At 38.6% G+C, this 17,154-nt stretch overlaps 1 protein-coding gene across 1 annotated transcript in view; it reads right to left on the reverse strand.

The window, feature by feature from the left end:
* Window positions 1–819: 819 nt before the first annotated feature.
* The window catches only part of AP1S3 (adaptor related protein complex 1 subunit sigma 3), a 167,942-nt gene continuing 151,607 nt past the window's right edge, over window positions 820–17,154 (reverse strand). The window contains exon 9 of the transcript XR_001716071.4: window positions 820–901. The gene's annotated coding sequence lies outside the window, so the exon portion shown is untranslated. The remainder of the gene's footprint in view (window positions 902–17,154) is intronic.

Consider the following 17,154-nt stretch of genomic DNA (forward strand, 5'->3'; position numbering starts at 1 on the left):
GGTGGCCCAATCCCCAATCCAAGGGTATATTTGGACAGATTTTTGACTTTCTCAGCAATCCTGTTTTCCTTGTGTATTAGTCTGTTCTCTTGCTGCTAATAAAGACATACCTGAGGCTGGGTTAATTTATAAAGGAAAGAGGTTTAATAGACTCACAGTTCCACATGGCTGGGGAGACCTCACAATCATGGTGGAAGACGAAGGAAGAGCAAAAAGATGTCTAACATGGTGGCAGGCAAGAGAGTGTGTGCAGGGGAACTCCCCTTTAAAAAAACCATCAGATCTCAGGAGACTTACTCACTATCACAAGAAAAAGCACAGGAAAGACCCACCCCCATGATTCAATTACATCCCACCAGGTCCCTCTCACGACACGTGAGAATTATGGGAGCTACAATTCAAGATGAGATTTCGGTGGGGACACAGCCAAACCATATCACTTTGCTAGTGATTCTTTTAAGGCTAGGTATATATTCATCACACGATCAAGGAAAGCCAGTCCCTCTTTTCTCACAGTTGTGTCAGGATCTGTGCACGGAACTGTGACAGCCATCTTGCTACCCTGAGGTGGACGGACTTCCACTCTGTAGATGACAGGATAGACACATGAAAGGGACCTGGATTCTCAAAGATATTATGGAGCTCTTCAGTTAACACACCTTGGAGTCAACCTAACTTGAACTCTGTGGGATGATAAATTCCTTTAGTGTTTAAGGCATCTGGAGCTGAGGTTTTCTGATACTAGCAGCTAGAGACATACCAACTGATATGATATGTTGAAAGAGGTTGTAGACCATCACATGACCCCATCAGGCTTACCTTGTTCACCAAAAAGGAAAAGTTTCCTCAGACTTTCACTTGCTTTCAAAACTGATGTCCTCAGAGTTGCTCAATGAGCCCACTACAAAAATAAGACACAGAAATCACAAGCTGTCAGGACTGAGAATTTTGGAGGAGGTTAAGAGGGAGCTGCTCTTCCCCATGCTTCTGATTTCCACCACCTTCCCTACACTTCTGACCCTCTTCCAGTTTTTCCTCACTTCTGTTTGACTTATGGGAATTTTCAGTATTTGCAACACACACCCAGAAACTCTGCCACTTACAAGCTTTGTAATTGTGGACAAATTATGTAGTTTCTTTTGACTTTGATTTCCGAATCTCAAAAATGAAAGAAATAGTAGTATCTAAGTCATGGAGCTGTTAAGAGTATTGAATAATTTAATATATGGAAAGGTATTATACTTCTTAGAATAACACCTGGTACCTAGTGTGAATGATGACTATTTTTATAGATCCAAATTTCCCCTTGACCAGGATGGCATTGTTTACCTCCATATTAGCATCAGCATCAAGGAATGTGATAAGAATATATTTGTCAAGACCAAGGAAGATTATCATGATCAGAAAGATACTGTATTTCTTATTTTAATGCATTGAAAAGTGTACTCAGAATGGCAATGCTCACACTTTAGACTATGAATATACTTTTGAATGCTTCTCACAGGAGCATATGTTTAGAAACAGTAAGCAGAAAAATTAATTTGGAGAAATATCTTAAGCATTTTCTCAAGTAGGTTCTTGAGAAAACTAATTCCACAGTCTGACTAAAGTATGTATACACACACACACGCACACACCCATGCACACACACACATGAAATATTTCTGTGGCCAAATAAGTATGGCAAAACACCAGGTTAAATAGCACTAAACAGCTTTTATCTCACTTTAAGATATTTTTAAATTTCTTTTCTTTTTTTTTTTTTTCTGTGACAGAGTCTTGCTCTGTTGCCCAGGCTGGAGTGCAGTGGCATCTCGGCTCACTGCAACCTCTGTTTCCCAGGTTCAGGCAATTCTCCTGCCTCAGCCTCCTGAGTAGCTGGGATTACAGGTGCACATCACCATGCCCAGCTAATTTTTGTATTTTTAGTAGATATGGGGTTTCACCATGTTGGCCAGGCTGGTCTGAACTCCTGACCTCATGATTCACATACTTCTGCTTCCCACAGTGCTGAGATTACAGGCTTGAGCCATCGCGCCTGGCCCAAAACATTTTTTTAGCAACTTGCAATAACCTTCTAGCTAGTCTTTTACTCACCTTCTTGCCCCCTCCAACCCATTCACCAAACCACAGTCAGAGTGATCTTTAAAATCACAATTATTCAGTCATGGGACCACCACCGCTGCTGCCACCACCACCACCACTTAAAATCCTTCGGTAGGTGTCAATCACACCTGGAATAAATTGCAAACTCCTTACCATTACCCCAAAGCCCCTGTTTAATCTGTTCACACCTCCCTCCATCTCTTCCCTGGTTCACTACACTCAACCTCACTCACTTATGAGGCTTCTAGAACCCAGTAGACCCCCTTCTTACTTCAGGGGCTTGGCACTTCCTGCTCTATATGATAAGAATGCTCTTTGAAGAACTTTCAGCATAAGTGTTCCTTTTCAGAGGGGCCATCCCTAAATACCACCTCTAAAGTACTTCCTCGCCTTCAAGAAAAATATCTTTTTTTTTTTTTTTTGGAGACAAGGTCTTGCTCTGTTGGCCAGGCTGGAGTGTAGTGGCACAATCATAGCTCACTGCACCTCCAACTCCTGGGCTCAAGCAATCCTCCAGCCTCAGCCTCCCCAGAGTACTGGGATTCCAGGCATGAGCCACTGCACCCAGCTGGCAAACTTTTAATCTACATAGCAGTTGGTTTCTAGCTCTTTCCACAATCAGTAATTTTGTTCATTTGTCTGCGTATTTTCTGGCTCCTCATAGATCTCTAAGTTTCATGAGGGCATGACCTTCTAGTACACAATTATATTCTCAGATCCTAGGACAGGGCCTGGGGCGTAGGCACTCCATAAATGTTTGGTGAATAATTGAATGACCATTTGAAAATTTTGTAGGGCCTCATTCTTCCCTTTTTGAAAATATTATAATTTGCTTATCCATCCAAAACAAAACAAACAAAAAAAATACAGAATCTCTCAAAAAGTCTACTTTTCAGGAAGTAATCAGGTTTGCAGATCCATTAAACCAAGCCTGTATTTGTAGCAACACATTCACCTCTTCTGTCCAGATGCTGTTCAATTTGAAATAAGGCAGATAATGGGGTATTTGAATCTATAGTCAATAGATATGTCTTAAAATATATGCATATATATGGGGAAATTTTTTAAATTCATTTCAAAAGTCAACTCTTCAAATGTCAAGACAGCAAAGTTCAGGAAATTCAGATGCATATAATGGCTTAAATGTTAGTTTCCTCTTAAACTATACTGTTTGGAGCTTCCCAAATCCATATTAAGAGGTAGAATGTATTAAATGTTATTTGGAGCCACTAAAGTTCAAGAAATTTTGGTCAATATCCTGAGATAATTCTCAAATAAGCAAGACCAGAAACCCAGATCTTAAGAGCCAGAGTGTTACTCTATATTTGAAAATTGCCATAAAATTAACTAGGCATAGTCCATAATGATATAAATAAATTATTGAATAATTAATAAGTGGACAAAAAATAAACCGTCTGATATGGTTTGCCTGTGTCCCCACCCAAATCTCAACTTGCATTGTATCTCCCAGAATCTTCACATGTTGTGGGAGGGACCCAGGGGGAGGTAATTGAATCATGGGGACCTGTCTTTCCCGTGCTATTCCCATGATAGTGGATAAGTCTCATGAAATCTGATGGTTTTATCAGGGGTTTCTGCTTTTGCTTCTTTCTCATTTTCTCTTGCTGCCACAATGTAAGAATTGCCTTCCACCTCCCACCATGATTCTGGGGCCTCCCCAGCCATGTGGAACTGTAAGTCCAATTAAACCTCTTTTTCTTCCCAGTCTTGTTTATGTCTTTATCAGCAGCATGAAAATGGACTAATACACCCTCCTTACAGAAGAATTCCAAATATATATGAGCATACTCTCCCCTCTCTTAATTTCTCTCCCGTGAGTATGGTCTGGACTTAGTGATTCTCTTCGAAAGAATATTCTGATCTAATGTGATGATAATTCATTTCTGTGATACCCTTCCCCGAAACCTATAACCCCAAGTTGATCATGAGAAAAACAGCAGACAAATCCAAATTGATAGACGTTCTACAAACTATATGACCAGTACTCCTCAAAACTGTTGAGGTCATTAAAAGCAAGGAAAGATTGAAAAACTGTCACAGATTGAAGGGGATTAAGAAGACATGATGACCAAATGTAATATGGTAACCTGGATTGGTTTCTGAAACAGAAAAAGGGTGTTAGTGAAAAAACTGCGAAATTCAAATAAAGTCAAGAATTTAGTGAATACTGTTGTACCAATTTTAACTTCTCCATTTTGACAATGTACTATTATGTGTTAGTCCATTTGCATTGCTATAAAGGAATACCTGAGAGTGGGTAATTTATAAAGAAAAGTTTATCTTGGCTCATGGTTCCACGAGCTGTTACAGGAAGCATGATGCCAGCATCTGCTTCTGGTGAGGGCCTCAGGAGCTTACAATCATAGTGGAAAGTGAAGGGGAAATGGGGATATCACATGGCAAGAGAGGGGGCAAGTGTATCATATGGCAAGAGAGAAGCTAGCTTGTTTGTTTTTGTTTATTTGTTTGTTTTGAGACAGGGTCTCACTGTGTCACTCAGGCTGGGTGGCACAATCATGGCTCACTGAAGTCAACCTCCCAGGCTCAATCAATCCCCCTGCCTCAGCCTTCCAAGAAGCTGGGACTACAGGTGCATGCCACCATGCCCAGCTAATTTTGTATGTGTTTTTTGTAGATATGGGGCCTCCCTATGTTGCCCAGGCTGGTCTCAAACTCCTGGGCTCAAGCGAGCCTCCTGCCTCAGCCTCCTAAGATGCCCGAATTACAGGTATAAGCCACCATGCCTGGCTGAGCAGGCTCTTTTTAAATAACCAGTTCTCTCATGAACTCATTACCATGGGGAGGGCACCAAGCCATCCATGAGGGATCTGCCTCCATGACCCAAACACCTCCCACCAGGCCCCACCTCCAGCACTGGTGATCACATTTCAACATGAGATTTGGAGGGGACAAATATTCAAACCATATCACATGGTTATATGAGATGTTACTATCAGAAGAAACCGGGTGAATAATACATAGGAAATTCCTGTATTATTTTTGCAACTTTTTGGTAAGTCTAAATTTTTCCAAAATAAAAAGCTCGTTTTTAAAAATTGACCAAGGGACAACATACCCTAACTGAACTGTCCTAGAAGCTAAACATATAGGTTCCTGTTAATATCCCCATTTCATAGATGAGAATTCAGGGGAAAAACCGATTATATAAACCACCTAAGATTATAAAGGGAATAAAAGGAATAGAACCTAAATTGGAATATAGGTCATTTGACTTCAGAGTTCTAACTTTTAATCTTATCCTTAAACTATTCAGAATTTCTTTTTTATTCCTTCTTTTCTCTTTTGATATTAAAGATTAAGGGGCTTTAATATCAGGCTCATGGATCAGGTTATTTAAATATAGAGGCTTCCTGAGACGCAATTGTTATTACTTGTTGTCTTTAATTGTACCTTTAGGATCATAATCCATCCCAAATTTATACTGGTATGTTCCTAGATTAAACTAGAACTATCGGCTGGGCGCAGTGACTCATGCCTCTAATCCCAGCACTTTAGCAGGCCGAGGTGGGCAGATCACCTGAGGTCAGGAATTCGAGATCAGCCTCGCCAACATGGTGAAACCCTGTCTCTACTAAAAATACAAAAAATTAGCTGGGCGTGGTGGTGGGCGCCTGTAGTCCTAGCTACTAGGGAGGCTGAGACAGAAGAATTGCTGGAACCCGGGAGGCAGAGGCTGCAATGAGCCGAGATCATGCCACTGCACTCCAGCCTGGGCGACAAGAGTGAAACTCTGTCAAAAAAAAAAAAGAAAAAAAAAAAAACCTAGAACTATTGTATCTACTATCTTCATAGTTTTCGTGAGGATTAAATAGGTTCACAAATACAAATAGTTATAATGACTGGTACAAAGTATACAGGCAATTGATATGAATACGATTATTATTTTTCTTTTTTTTTTTTTTGAGACGGGGTCTCTCTCTGTCACCCAGGCTGGAGTGCAAGGGTGTGATCTCAGCTCACTGCAGTCTCTGTCTCCTGGGCTCAAGTGATCCTCCTGTCTTGGCCCCCAGAGTAGCTGGGACCACAACATGCACCACCACAACTGGCTAATTTTTTGTGGTTTTTTTTGTTGTTGTTGAAATTGCATCTCCCTGTGTTGCCCAGGCTGGTCTTGAACTCCTGGGCTCAACCAATTCTCCGGCCTTGGCCTCTCAAAGTGCTGGGATTACAGATGTGAGCCTCCATGCCTGGCCATGATTATTATTTTTTATTGGTAATTTTCTCAGTTCTGATTCCAATTCATTAACATTCCCTTTAGCCATGCCTGCTCTGCCTTTTAATCTGCCCATTGAGTTTTTTATTTTAACATCTGTACTTTTTCCTTCATAATTTGTCTTTGTTTTTCTAACCTATTTTTATAGTATATTGCTTTATATTTCCACATATATTTTATAATTTTTTTTCTCTACCGCATTTTATATATACTTTATGGCCCCTCTCATTTCGTAGTCTTTCCGGTTCCTGGAAGGGAGAATTTTTCCACTTTTGTTTCCTGTTTAAAAAATAAATAAACTGTTTTTGCATAGTTTCTAATATTTTATTGTCATCTCATTTTAGGTGACAGAAGTCTTTCTCTGTAGTGTCACGGTTATTGAAATGTATCTCTGGAGAGGTTTTAATTTTCTTTTTACCACTTGCTTCAGTAGAATTTCTGCTATGTGTCTAATTTTTATGTTAATTTTTGTCCTGGGATTTCCTCAACACAAGGACAGCTAAAATTCAGACTTCAAACTTATGACTTCATGGCTTTTATTTCTTGAGGGAGACATTTTTTTCCACCCTGACCTGGGGTTGAGAATAACTTCCTTGTTGCCCTCCTGAGTCAATAGATGGCTTTTCTTTTTCAAATTTCTCTTCCCCTAGAATTGCTTTCTGCAGGAGCCCCAGTTTCAACACTTAATCCATATCCAGTAATGATATTATTTCTTTGCCACTGCACAGCCTATGCCATAACCAGGTCCAGTAATGTCCAGTAGGTGGCTCCTGGAATGTGGTTATCAGCATTTTCTACAATTCTAGTGCATATACATTTTCTTTTTTTTTTTTTCTTGTGAAATTAGCCATTGTGATGGTTAAAGTTACGTGCCAATTTGGCTAGACTATGGTACCCAGATATTTGGTCAAATACTAGTCTAGATGTTGCTGCGAAGGTATTTTTTAGATAAGATGAACATTTCAATCAGTTGAGTAAAGCAGATTAACCTCTATATGTGAGTGGGCCTCATCAATCAGCTGAAGACCTTAATAGAAAAAGGTGCACCATCCCTATGGCAGAGGGAATTCTGCTTGTAAACTAACATCAGCTCTTCCGTGGGTCATCAGACTGCCAGCACACCTTGACAATTTTGGACTTGCCAGCTTCCACAATCTCCTGAGCCAATATCTTTTTCAAAAAAAGCATTCGTGTGTGTGTTTATATGTGTGTATTACACACACACATATATACATACATACACACACACATAGAGGTATGTATTTTTATACACACACACACAGACACATACACACACTATACCTTATTGGTTCGTGTCTCTGGACAATCCTAATACAGTCATGTGGGTTTTTTTTTTAAGTTACTTATTTTTATTTTGTCCAAAAACTTTAGATTTTTACAGAAGGGTTTCTCTATTAACCTGATGTTTTTCTTAAATCAAGGAACCACCCATACGCTTCTTAATATTTTTAAAAAGATTGTGTTTTATCCATAAAACAAAGGTTTTATGGTTTATTTCCTTGTTAAAAAGCTATTACATAAAGGTTAAAATGTATAAATAATAATTAACACTAGGCCAGGCACAGTGGTTCTTGCTTGTAATCTTAGCACTTTGGGAGGCTGAGGTGCATGTACATTTTCTTTTTTTTCTTGTGAAATTCGCCATTGTGATGGTTAAAGTTACGTGCCAATTTGGCTAGACTATGGTACCCAGATATTTGGTCAAATACTAGTCTAGATGTTGCTGCGAAGGTATCTTTTAGATAAGATGAACATTTCAATCATTTGAGCTTAGGATCATTTGAGCTTAGGAGTTTGAGATCAGCCTGGGCAACATAGCAAAACTGTCTCTACAAAAAATACAAAAATAGCCAGGCATGGTGGTGCACACCTATAGTACCCACTACTCAGAGGCTAAGGTGGGAGGATCACCTGCACCCAGGAGGTCAAGGCTGCATGAGTGGTGATGGCGCCACTACATTCCAGCTTGTGTGACAAAGGAGAGCCTATCTCAATAAATAAATAAATAAATAAATAAATAAATAAATAAATAAATAAAAACTTGCATGAGAGAAAACTTTCCTGAGGTAACTCTATGACAAAACAAACAAATCAAACTCAATCAACTGAGATTATTACACAGCACATCTTAATTAGTAGAGGAGGAAGTTTAGCTTTAATGAAATGATGGGCTGCTTTAATTTCTAATTAATCCAAAAATTATCACTTCAAAAGACCAATCAACCATTCAGCCATGTTAGAGTTGGATGTTCCAGATTTAATTGTCAGTAGTCAATAGTTCAGAGCTTCCTAATAAGAAGTGGAAGAAGAAAAGCTTTCTATGGAGATCTACCGGGATTTAAACAACTGTCATGGTTAAGAGATTGATTGTTTTTTGTTTTTTGTTTTTTTTGAGATGCGGTTTTGCTCTTGCTGTCCAGGCTGGAGTGCAATGGCGTCATCTCGGCTCACAGCAACCTCCGCCCCCCAGGTTCCAGCGATTCTCCTGCCTCAGCCTCCTGAGTAGCTGGGATTAAAGACATATGCCACCACGCCCAGCTAATCTTTTTGTATTATTAGTAGAGATGGGGTTTTACCATGTTGGCCAAGCTAGTCTCAAACTCCTGACCTCAGGTGATCCACCCGCCTCGGCCTCCCAAAGTGCTGGGATTATAGGCGTGAGCCACCATGCCCGGCCAGGAGATTGATCTTTGGTAAGTATCCATAGGTTCCTCTGAATATTAATAAAAGGAAAGGTTCTCTATTGACTTCACAGCATCCCAGCTACTGACAACCTGGTAGGCCACATATCTAATTAAACGGACCATCCTGACTGGCTTGATCATGCCATGGTTTATCTGCTTGTCCCCAATAGGCCGGTACCTGATATTCTGAGTGTCTTTGTCAGTTTGGGCTGCCCTAACAAAGTACTGAGTGACTTATCAACAATGCATTTCTCACAGTTTTGGAGGCTGGAAATCCTAGATTGGGGGCCAGCATGGTGGGTTCTGCTGACGACCCTCTTCCAGTTTGCAGATGGCCAACTTCTTGTTGCATCTTCATGTGGCAGAAAGAAAGGGAGAGATCTCTCTAGGGTCCTTTTTATAAGGGCACTAATCCCATTCACAAGGGCTCTATACTGATGACCTAGTTACCTCCCAAAGGCCTCACCTCCACATACCATCACATCGGGGATTACATGTCAACTATGAATTTTGGGGGAGCACAAACCTTCAGTCCATAACATTGAGTGTATGTGGACAAGCGCGTAGATACACATTTATAAATGACATCTTTAATAGTAGTAATAATTACGTCCTTAGTAACCACACACACATTGTGAGTTTCCATTAAATGGCAGTCACTGTGCTAAGTATTTCATGTGACTTGTCTCATTTAACAATTATTACAACTCTTCTGGTAGCTACTTTTCTTCTTCTTGTGTTCCAAATGAGGATGCTAAGGCTGCCAAGGTTAAGAAATTTATCCAATGTTTTATAGTCAAAAACTGACAGAAATAGGACCCAAATCTCAGCCTAGGAATTCATTCACTAAACCTCAATTCCTCAATGTAGGAAGAGGTCCATTAATAATAATAATAATAATGGTTATTGCAGATAAAAATGTTTACACCTTTCCAGGCCCTGTTTGATATGTTTTGGATATTTTAACTGATTTAATCCTCACTACTATAACCCCCACTTTACAGATAAAGGAATGTATGGTAAAAAGTACAAAATAACTTGCCCAAGATCACACAGCAAGCAAATGGTAAAGATGGAATTCAAACCTAAGCATTTTGGCAGGGCGTGGTGGCTCAGGCCTGTAATCCCAGCACTTTGGGAAGCCGAGGCGGGTGGATCACCTGAAGTCACAAGTTCGAGACCAGCCTGGCCAACACGGTGAAACCCCGTCTCTACTAAAAGTACAAAAAAAAAAAAAATTAGCCAGGCGTGGTGGCAGGTGCCTGTAATCCCAGGTACTTGGGAGGCTGAAGCAGGAAAATCACTTGAATTCGGGAGGTGGAGGTTGCAGTGAGCCAAGATTGTGCCACTATACTCCAGCCTGGGCAACAGAGCAAGATTCTGTCTCAAAAAACAAACAAACAAACAAAAAAGCAAACCGAAGCATCCTGCTCCAGTGTCAGCCTCAGTCCTCTTCTCCACTGTACTATACTTCACAGTTCTTTAGAGAAACCCAAGAACCTTTTAGAGATTCTGGAAGGTCAAACTATTTTAATAACAATACTAAAGGACTATTTGCCTTTCTTACTGTCTCTCTCACGAGCACTATATTTGGAGTTTTCCAGAGGTTATATGATGTAAGATATTGCTACAAATGTAGAAGAAAACATGAGAATCCTGCAGTCATCTGTTAAGCTAATTATTAAAGAGACATTGCTAACTGAAAAAAAAAACTACTCTTTGGGAAAATACAGCTATTTTTCACTTTAAAAGTGTTTTTATGTTGACAAATAATGGGTTCATTATTGTTCTTCTAAAGGAAACAACAAATAAAGTGTTCTTAATTTTCATTTGCAATATGGTAGTGATAGATATAAATCATAAAGAAAAAACTCTTTGGTTTTTCAATAAGTTTGAAAGTGTAAAGATTGGTCAGAAACCCAAAAGTTTTCTAATGGCCGCTAGGCTTATATACTATGTCTTTCCATGATAGCAACTAGTCATAGGGTTTTTTTGTGTGTTAAGATTAAATGAGGCCAGGCGTGGTGGTTCACGCCTGTAATCCCAACACTTTGAGAGGCCGAAGTGGGTGGATCACCTGAGGTAAGGAGTTCGAGACCATCCTAGCCTACATGGTAAAACCTCATCCCTACTAAAAATACAAAAATTATCTGGGCATGTTGGTGTGCACCTATAATCCCAGCTACTCGGGAGGCTGAGGCAGGAGAATTGCTTGAACCTGGGAGGCAGAGGTTGCAGTGAGCCCAGATTGCACCATTGCACTCTAGCCTGGGTGACAGAGTGAGACTCCATCTCAAAAACAAAACAAAACAAAAAACAAAAGAAACAAACAAAAAACTCTTTGGGTTTTCAATAAGTTTGAAAGTGTAAAGATTGGTCAGAAACCCAAAAGTGTTCAAATGGCTGCTAGGCTTATATACTACACCTTTCCGTGATAGTATCTGGTCATAGCGTTTTTTGTGTGTAAAGATTAAATGAGATAACCCATGTGAAAAGCTGAACATGGCCCCGGCACATGGACAGTGTCAACATACGTTAGCTATTATTGTCATAGTTATTAGAGATGAAATAACCTGCCTGAGGCCACACTGTTAGTGACAAACTAGGGACATAAAAAAGTTGAAATTCTCCGCAATAATATAATAAGCTGCATTTAATAATAATTTAACAAACTAGATGATCAAATTCCCTTTCAGTGAGTAACGTTAAGTACCACAAAGAAGAGAACTGTCCATAACTAATGCCATTGAAGAGAAAGATGATGGGTCATAGAGACTCCAGGCAGATGAACAAAGACCTGGATTCCAGGTGTGATACCTACAGTACCTAAATGTATTACCACAGGCAAATCATTTGAAATCTCTGAATTATTGTGTTCATATGTATAAAATGTAAAAAATTATGTATCTCTCTCATCTACATTACAAGTATGAAATAACTTATCTGAAAGTGCTCTGAAGTATAAAATAGGGAAAGTGTGTTCTACTCCAATTCTCATACCCAAATAAATCCCAGAGGGATTAAAATGTTACTGTAAAAAACACAAGCAAAAATTACTAGAAAGATATATAGGCCGGGCGCGGTGGCTCACGCCTGTAATCCCAGCACTTTAGGAGGCCGAGGAGTGCAGATCACGAGGTCAGGAGATTGAGACCATCCTGGCCAACATGGTGAAATCCTGTCTCTACTAAAAATACAAAAATTAGCTGGGCATGGTGGCACATGCCTGTAATCCCAGCTACTCGGGAGGCTGAGGCAGGAGAATCGCTTGAACCAGGAAGTCGGAGGTTGCAGTGAGCCAAGATCATGCCACTGCACTCCAGCCTGGGTGACAGAGTGAGACTCTGTCAAAAAAAAAAAATTATATATATATATATATATACATTTTAATATGAGAAAATTTATACAATTCTGGGATGAGGAGAATTTGTCAATGTGATGACAAAGAGAAAACATTTTACAAAAGTACTGAAGTTACCTCAAAAAAAGAGAAAATAGACTGAGCATGGTGGCTCATGCCTTTAATCTCAGCACCTTGGGAGGCCAAGTCAAGAGGATGACTTGAGCCCAGGAATTCAAGATCAGCCTGGGCAACATGGCAAGATCCTGTCTCTCCAAAAAAATACAAAAATTAGCTCTGGGTGTGGTGGTGGGTGCCTGTGATCCCAGCTACTTAGGAGGCTGAGGTGGGAGGATCGCTCGAGCCCAGGAGTTCTAGGCTGCAGTGAGCTGTGTTTGTATCATTGCACTCCAACCTGAGCAGCAGGGCAAGACCCTATCTCAAAAAAAAAAAAAAAAAAAAAAAAGGTTTGGCAGGGAGGAGAAAATCGCAGTGAATCTTTGTGAACTTGAGTTACACAATGGTCTCTTAGATATGACACCAAAAGCCAAAAGCACATGTGGAAAAAAGAAAAATTGGACCTTACCAAAATGACAAACTTTGTGCTTCAAAAGGTACCATGAAGAAAGTGAGAAAGACAACTAAAACATGGAAGAAAACATTTGCAAATTATAAGTTTGATAAGAGTCTGGTGTCCAGAATATATAAAGAACTTTTACAACTTGACAATAAAAAGACAAATAACCCACTTAGAAATGGGCGAAGGGCTTGAATAGACATTAATCCAAATAAGGTGTACCAATGGTCAATATGTGCTCCCAAAAATATGTTCAGCCTTATTAGTCATCAGGGAAATGCAAATAAAAACCACAATGAAATACCAACTCACACCCACTGGCATAGCTAAAATTAAAAAGCCAACTAATAACAGGTGTTGGCAAAAATGTAGAGAAATCGGAGCCCTTATCAACGCTGGTGGAATTGTAAAATAGAGCAGCCACTTTGGAAAACAGTTTGAACATTCTCAAAATGTTAAAACAAAGTTACCACATGATCCAGCAATTCTGCTCCTAGATATATACCTAAGAGAACTGAAATCGTATGTTCAAACAAAAACCTTTATTAAAACATTCATAGTAGGCCAGGCATGGTGGATCATGCCTGTAATCCCATCACTTTGGGAGGCCGAGGCAGGTGGATCACCTGAGGTCAGGAGTTCAAGACCAGCCTGGCCAACATGGCAAAACCCCATCTCTACTAAAAGTACAAAAAATTAGCCAGGCGTGGTGGTGTGCACCTGTAATCCCAGCTACTTGGGAGGCTGAGGCAGGAGAATTGCTTGAACCTGGGAGTTGGAGGCTGCAGTGAGCCAAGATTGTGCCACTGGTACTCCAGCCTAGGCAACAGAACAAGACTTTGTCTCAAAAAAAAAAAAAAAAAAAAAAGATATAGAAAAAGAAAAAAAGAAAAGAAAACATTCAGAACAGATTATTCACAATAGCCATAAGGTAGAAAAGCCCACACATCCATCTACTGATGAATGCATAAACAAAATATACATCTATACTGTAGAATATTATTTGGCAATAAAAAAGACTAAAGTACTTATACATGTTGCAACACGGGTGAAACTTGAAAACATTATGCTAAGTGAAAGATGCCAGTCACAAAAGGCCACATTTTGTAGGATTCCTTTTATATAAAATGTCCAGAATAGGCAAATCCATAAAGACAGAAAGTAGACTAACACTTCCAGAGGGTACATGGAAGGAGAAACAGAGTTTCTCTCCTCTGCTAAGCAGAGGAGTTTCATTTGGTGTGATGAAAAAGTTCTAAAATTAGATAGTAGTAATGGCTGCACAACTCTGTGAATACACCAAAAACCACAGAATGGAATGTAAATTATAACCCAATAAAGCTGCTGTAAAAAATGTACTGGAGTTTGTCCCTGGAAAAACATAGCTTCAGAAAGGCAGAAGTCATTTTAAAAGTAAAATATTTTTTAAATGGTGGGAAAAAAATTGTGTAATTGACTTTAATGTAGTGTTAATGTCTTCAATATATAAAGCACATTTATAAGCCAATAAGAATGTATTAGTCAGTTCTCATGTGCGAATAAAGACACACCTGAGCCTGGGTAATTTATGAAGGAAAGAGGTTTAATAGGCTCACAGTTCCACATGGCTGGGGAGGCCTCACAATCTGGTGGAAGGCAAAGGAGAAGCAAAGTCATGGCTTACATGGCAGCAGGCAAGAGACCTTGTATGGGAAACTCCCATTTATAAAATCATCAGAACTTATAAGAGTTATTCACTACCATGAGAACAGTATGGGGGAAACCGCCCCCACGATTCAATTATCTCCATCTCCACCTTGCCCCACGATTGACACATGGGGATTATTACAGTTGAATGTGAGATTTGGGTGGGGACACAGCCAGACCAAATCAAAGAGAAAAAGGTAACATCTGAAATGAAAATGGGCTGAAGATATTAATATAAAGTTCATAAAAGAGGAAATATGAATGATATAAACACATTAAAATGCTCATCTTGACTTATAATAAAAGGACAAATTAAAGTGACATGTTTTTTGCTTAACAGATTGACCAAGATTACAAATACTAGTGACCCTGTAGGCTGGTACATGGGGCTGGATGTATTCTCATGCAATGTAATTGAGAGTTTACACTGATATAGTTGTCTGAAGGCCAATTTAGCCATACATTTAGCCATACAATTTAGCCAAACACTCATACATTTTGATCTTATAGTTCTAATTCTATAATTTCATGCTAAGGAAATACTTGGGTGTATTAGCAAAGGTAAATGTGTAAAAATATTTGTCAAAGTAAATGATAGAAAAATACTAGGAAAATCCTACATGTTAAATAATTGGAATAGGGATATATAGTTTTACCTGTACAGTGAAATTCTTAGCATCCAGTTAGAATAAAGATGTATTTACTGATATTTATTGATATAGAGGTGTGGTCATAGTATATTGTTAGCCAAGAAAAGTAGGTAAAAAATTATATACAATCTGATATTAAGTTTGTAATATATATTTTTATTGATATTAGATATGTATGTATAGTATAATTGTGTATTTATAAATATATTACTGTAAATTATATATTCATTATAGTCTTACAATTATATTTATATTCTAACATTTATATTATTATTTATAGTTATATGTTATATATTTATATGTATGTGGAGAAAAGTATTAAAGGAGTTTCATAAAAATATTAACAGCAGTTGTCTTTGAATGATAAGATTTGGGGTGAGGCCAGGCACAGTAGCTCACGTCTGTAATTACAGCACTTTTGGAAGCCAAGTGAGAGGATCGCTTGAACCCGGGAGTTCAGGACCAGCCAGGCCAGCATAGTGAGGCCTTGACTCTACTAAAAAATAAAAAAATAAAAAATAGGTGGCATGGTGGCACACACCTGCAGTCCCAGCTACATGGGAGGCTGAGGTAGGAGGATCACTTGAGCCTGGGAGGTCAAGGCTATAATGAGCTATGATTGTGCCACAGCTCTTCAGCCTGGGCAACAGAGCAAGACTCTGTCTTGAAAAAACAACAACAACAGAAAGATCTGGAATTTTTTTTCCTAAATTCTTATTTCACTTACCATTTTTGCACAGAATAGACAATTTGAATATTTTATATTTTTAATAGAACTGTAAGCAGATTTTAGAGCCCTTTGGAGAAGCACTTAGGCTTTTGACAGAGTCAGGCTGTATTAAAATCTGCTCAATGACTCTGGACAAGTCACTAACCTCCCCAAGTCTTAATTATCTCAGTAGCCACCTCATAAAGTTGTCATTAGTGAGACAAAGTATTTTAAGGTCTTAATACAGTGCCTATGTATAATAAGCACTTAGTGGCTGTTATTCTTGTTTTTATAATTATCATTATTAATATTAAGGAAGATTTTCCATTGTTTATAAATACAGAACTTTTAATTATCTACACATACACATGGCAGGACCATGCCACATGGGGGATCCCTTAGTCCAAAGAGCTAAACATCTGCCCACTCCCCTCGAGAGGAAGAAATTTTTCTCAAGCAACTACATTCTGTTGTCACTACAGGACATTTTTCATTATAACCACATAATAACTATTAGTTATGTATCTCAATGATAACATCAAAGCATATTTAGCTTGTAGCTTAACTGTGCTACCAGGTAGAAGAAATGAAAAATGATAGAAAATGCTGTTGCCAAATATCAACTATTTCAGAAACATAAATGAAAAACCAATAGCTATGTGGACTAACCATGGAGTTAACTATCTTTTGTAATATCAGGAGACAATGATATAATAATAGATTATGACAAGTTAAATATTGCTATATAACAAAATACAATATCATAGGATAGTATTCTTATAATATAAAGTATATATATTATAATACAATAATAAATATAATATAATAATATAAGAAATAAGGCGTTTTTCCAAGTTCCAAGTAACTGCATTTCAAATCAATCTGTGAACTCTAACAGATTTCTAATCTGGGGGCAGGACAGTGTCATATTATATAAAAATTGTGCTGTATTTTATGTTAACATTTTATATTTCATTATATATCGTACTATCTATATTACATGTAGAATTTCTAGGTTCTAGCAATATAACCCATTGTTAGGCATTCTAACACTCATTTAATTATTTCTCTGTTGCAAACTTTTAAAGAATATTAAAACACGTACATCTGGCCACATCTTAGAGGA

Source organism: Pan troglodytes, chromosome 13 (assembly GCF_028858775.2).
Source record: "Pan troglodytes isolate AG18354 chromosome 13, NHGRI_mPanTro3-v2.0_pri, whole genome shotgun sequence".
NCBI lineage: Eukaryota > Metazoa > Chordata > Mammalia > Primates > Hominidae > Pan > Pan troglodytes.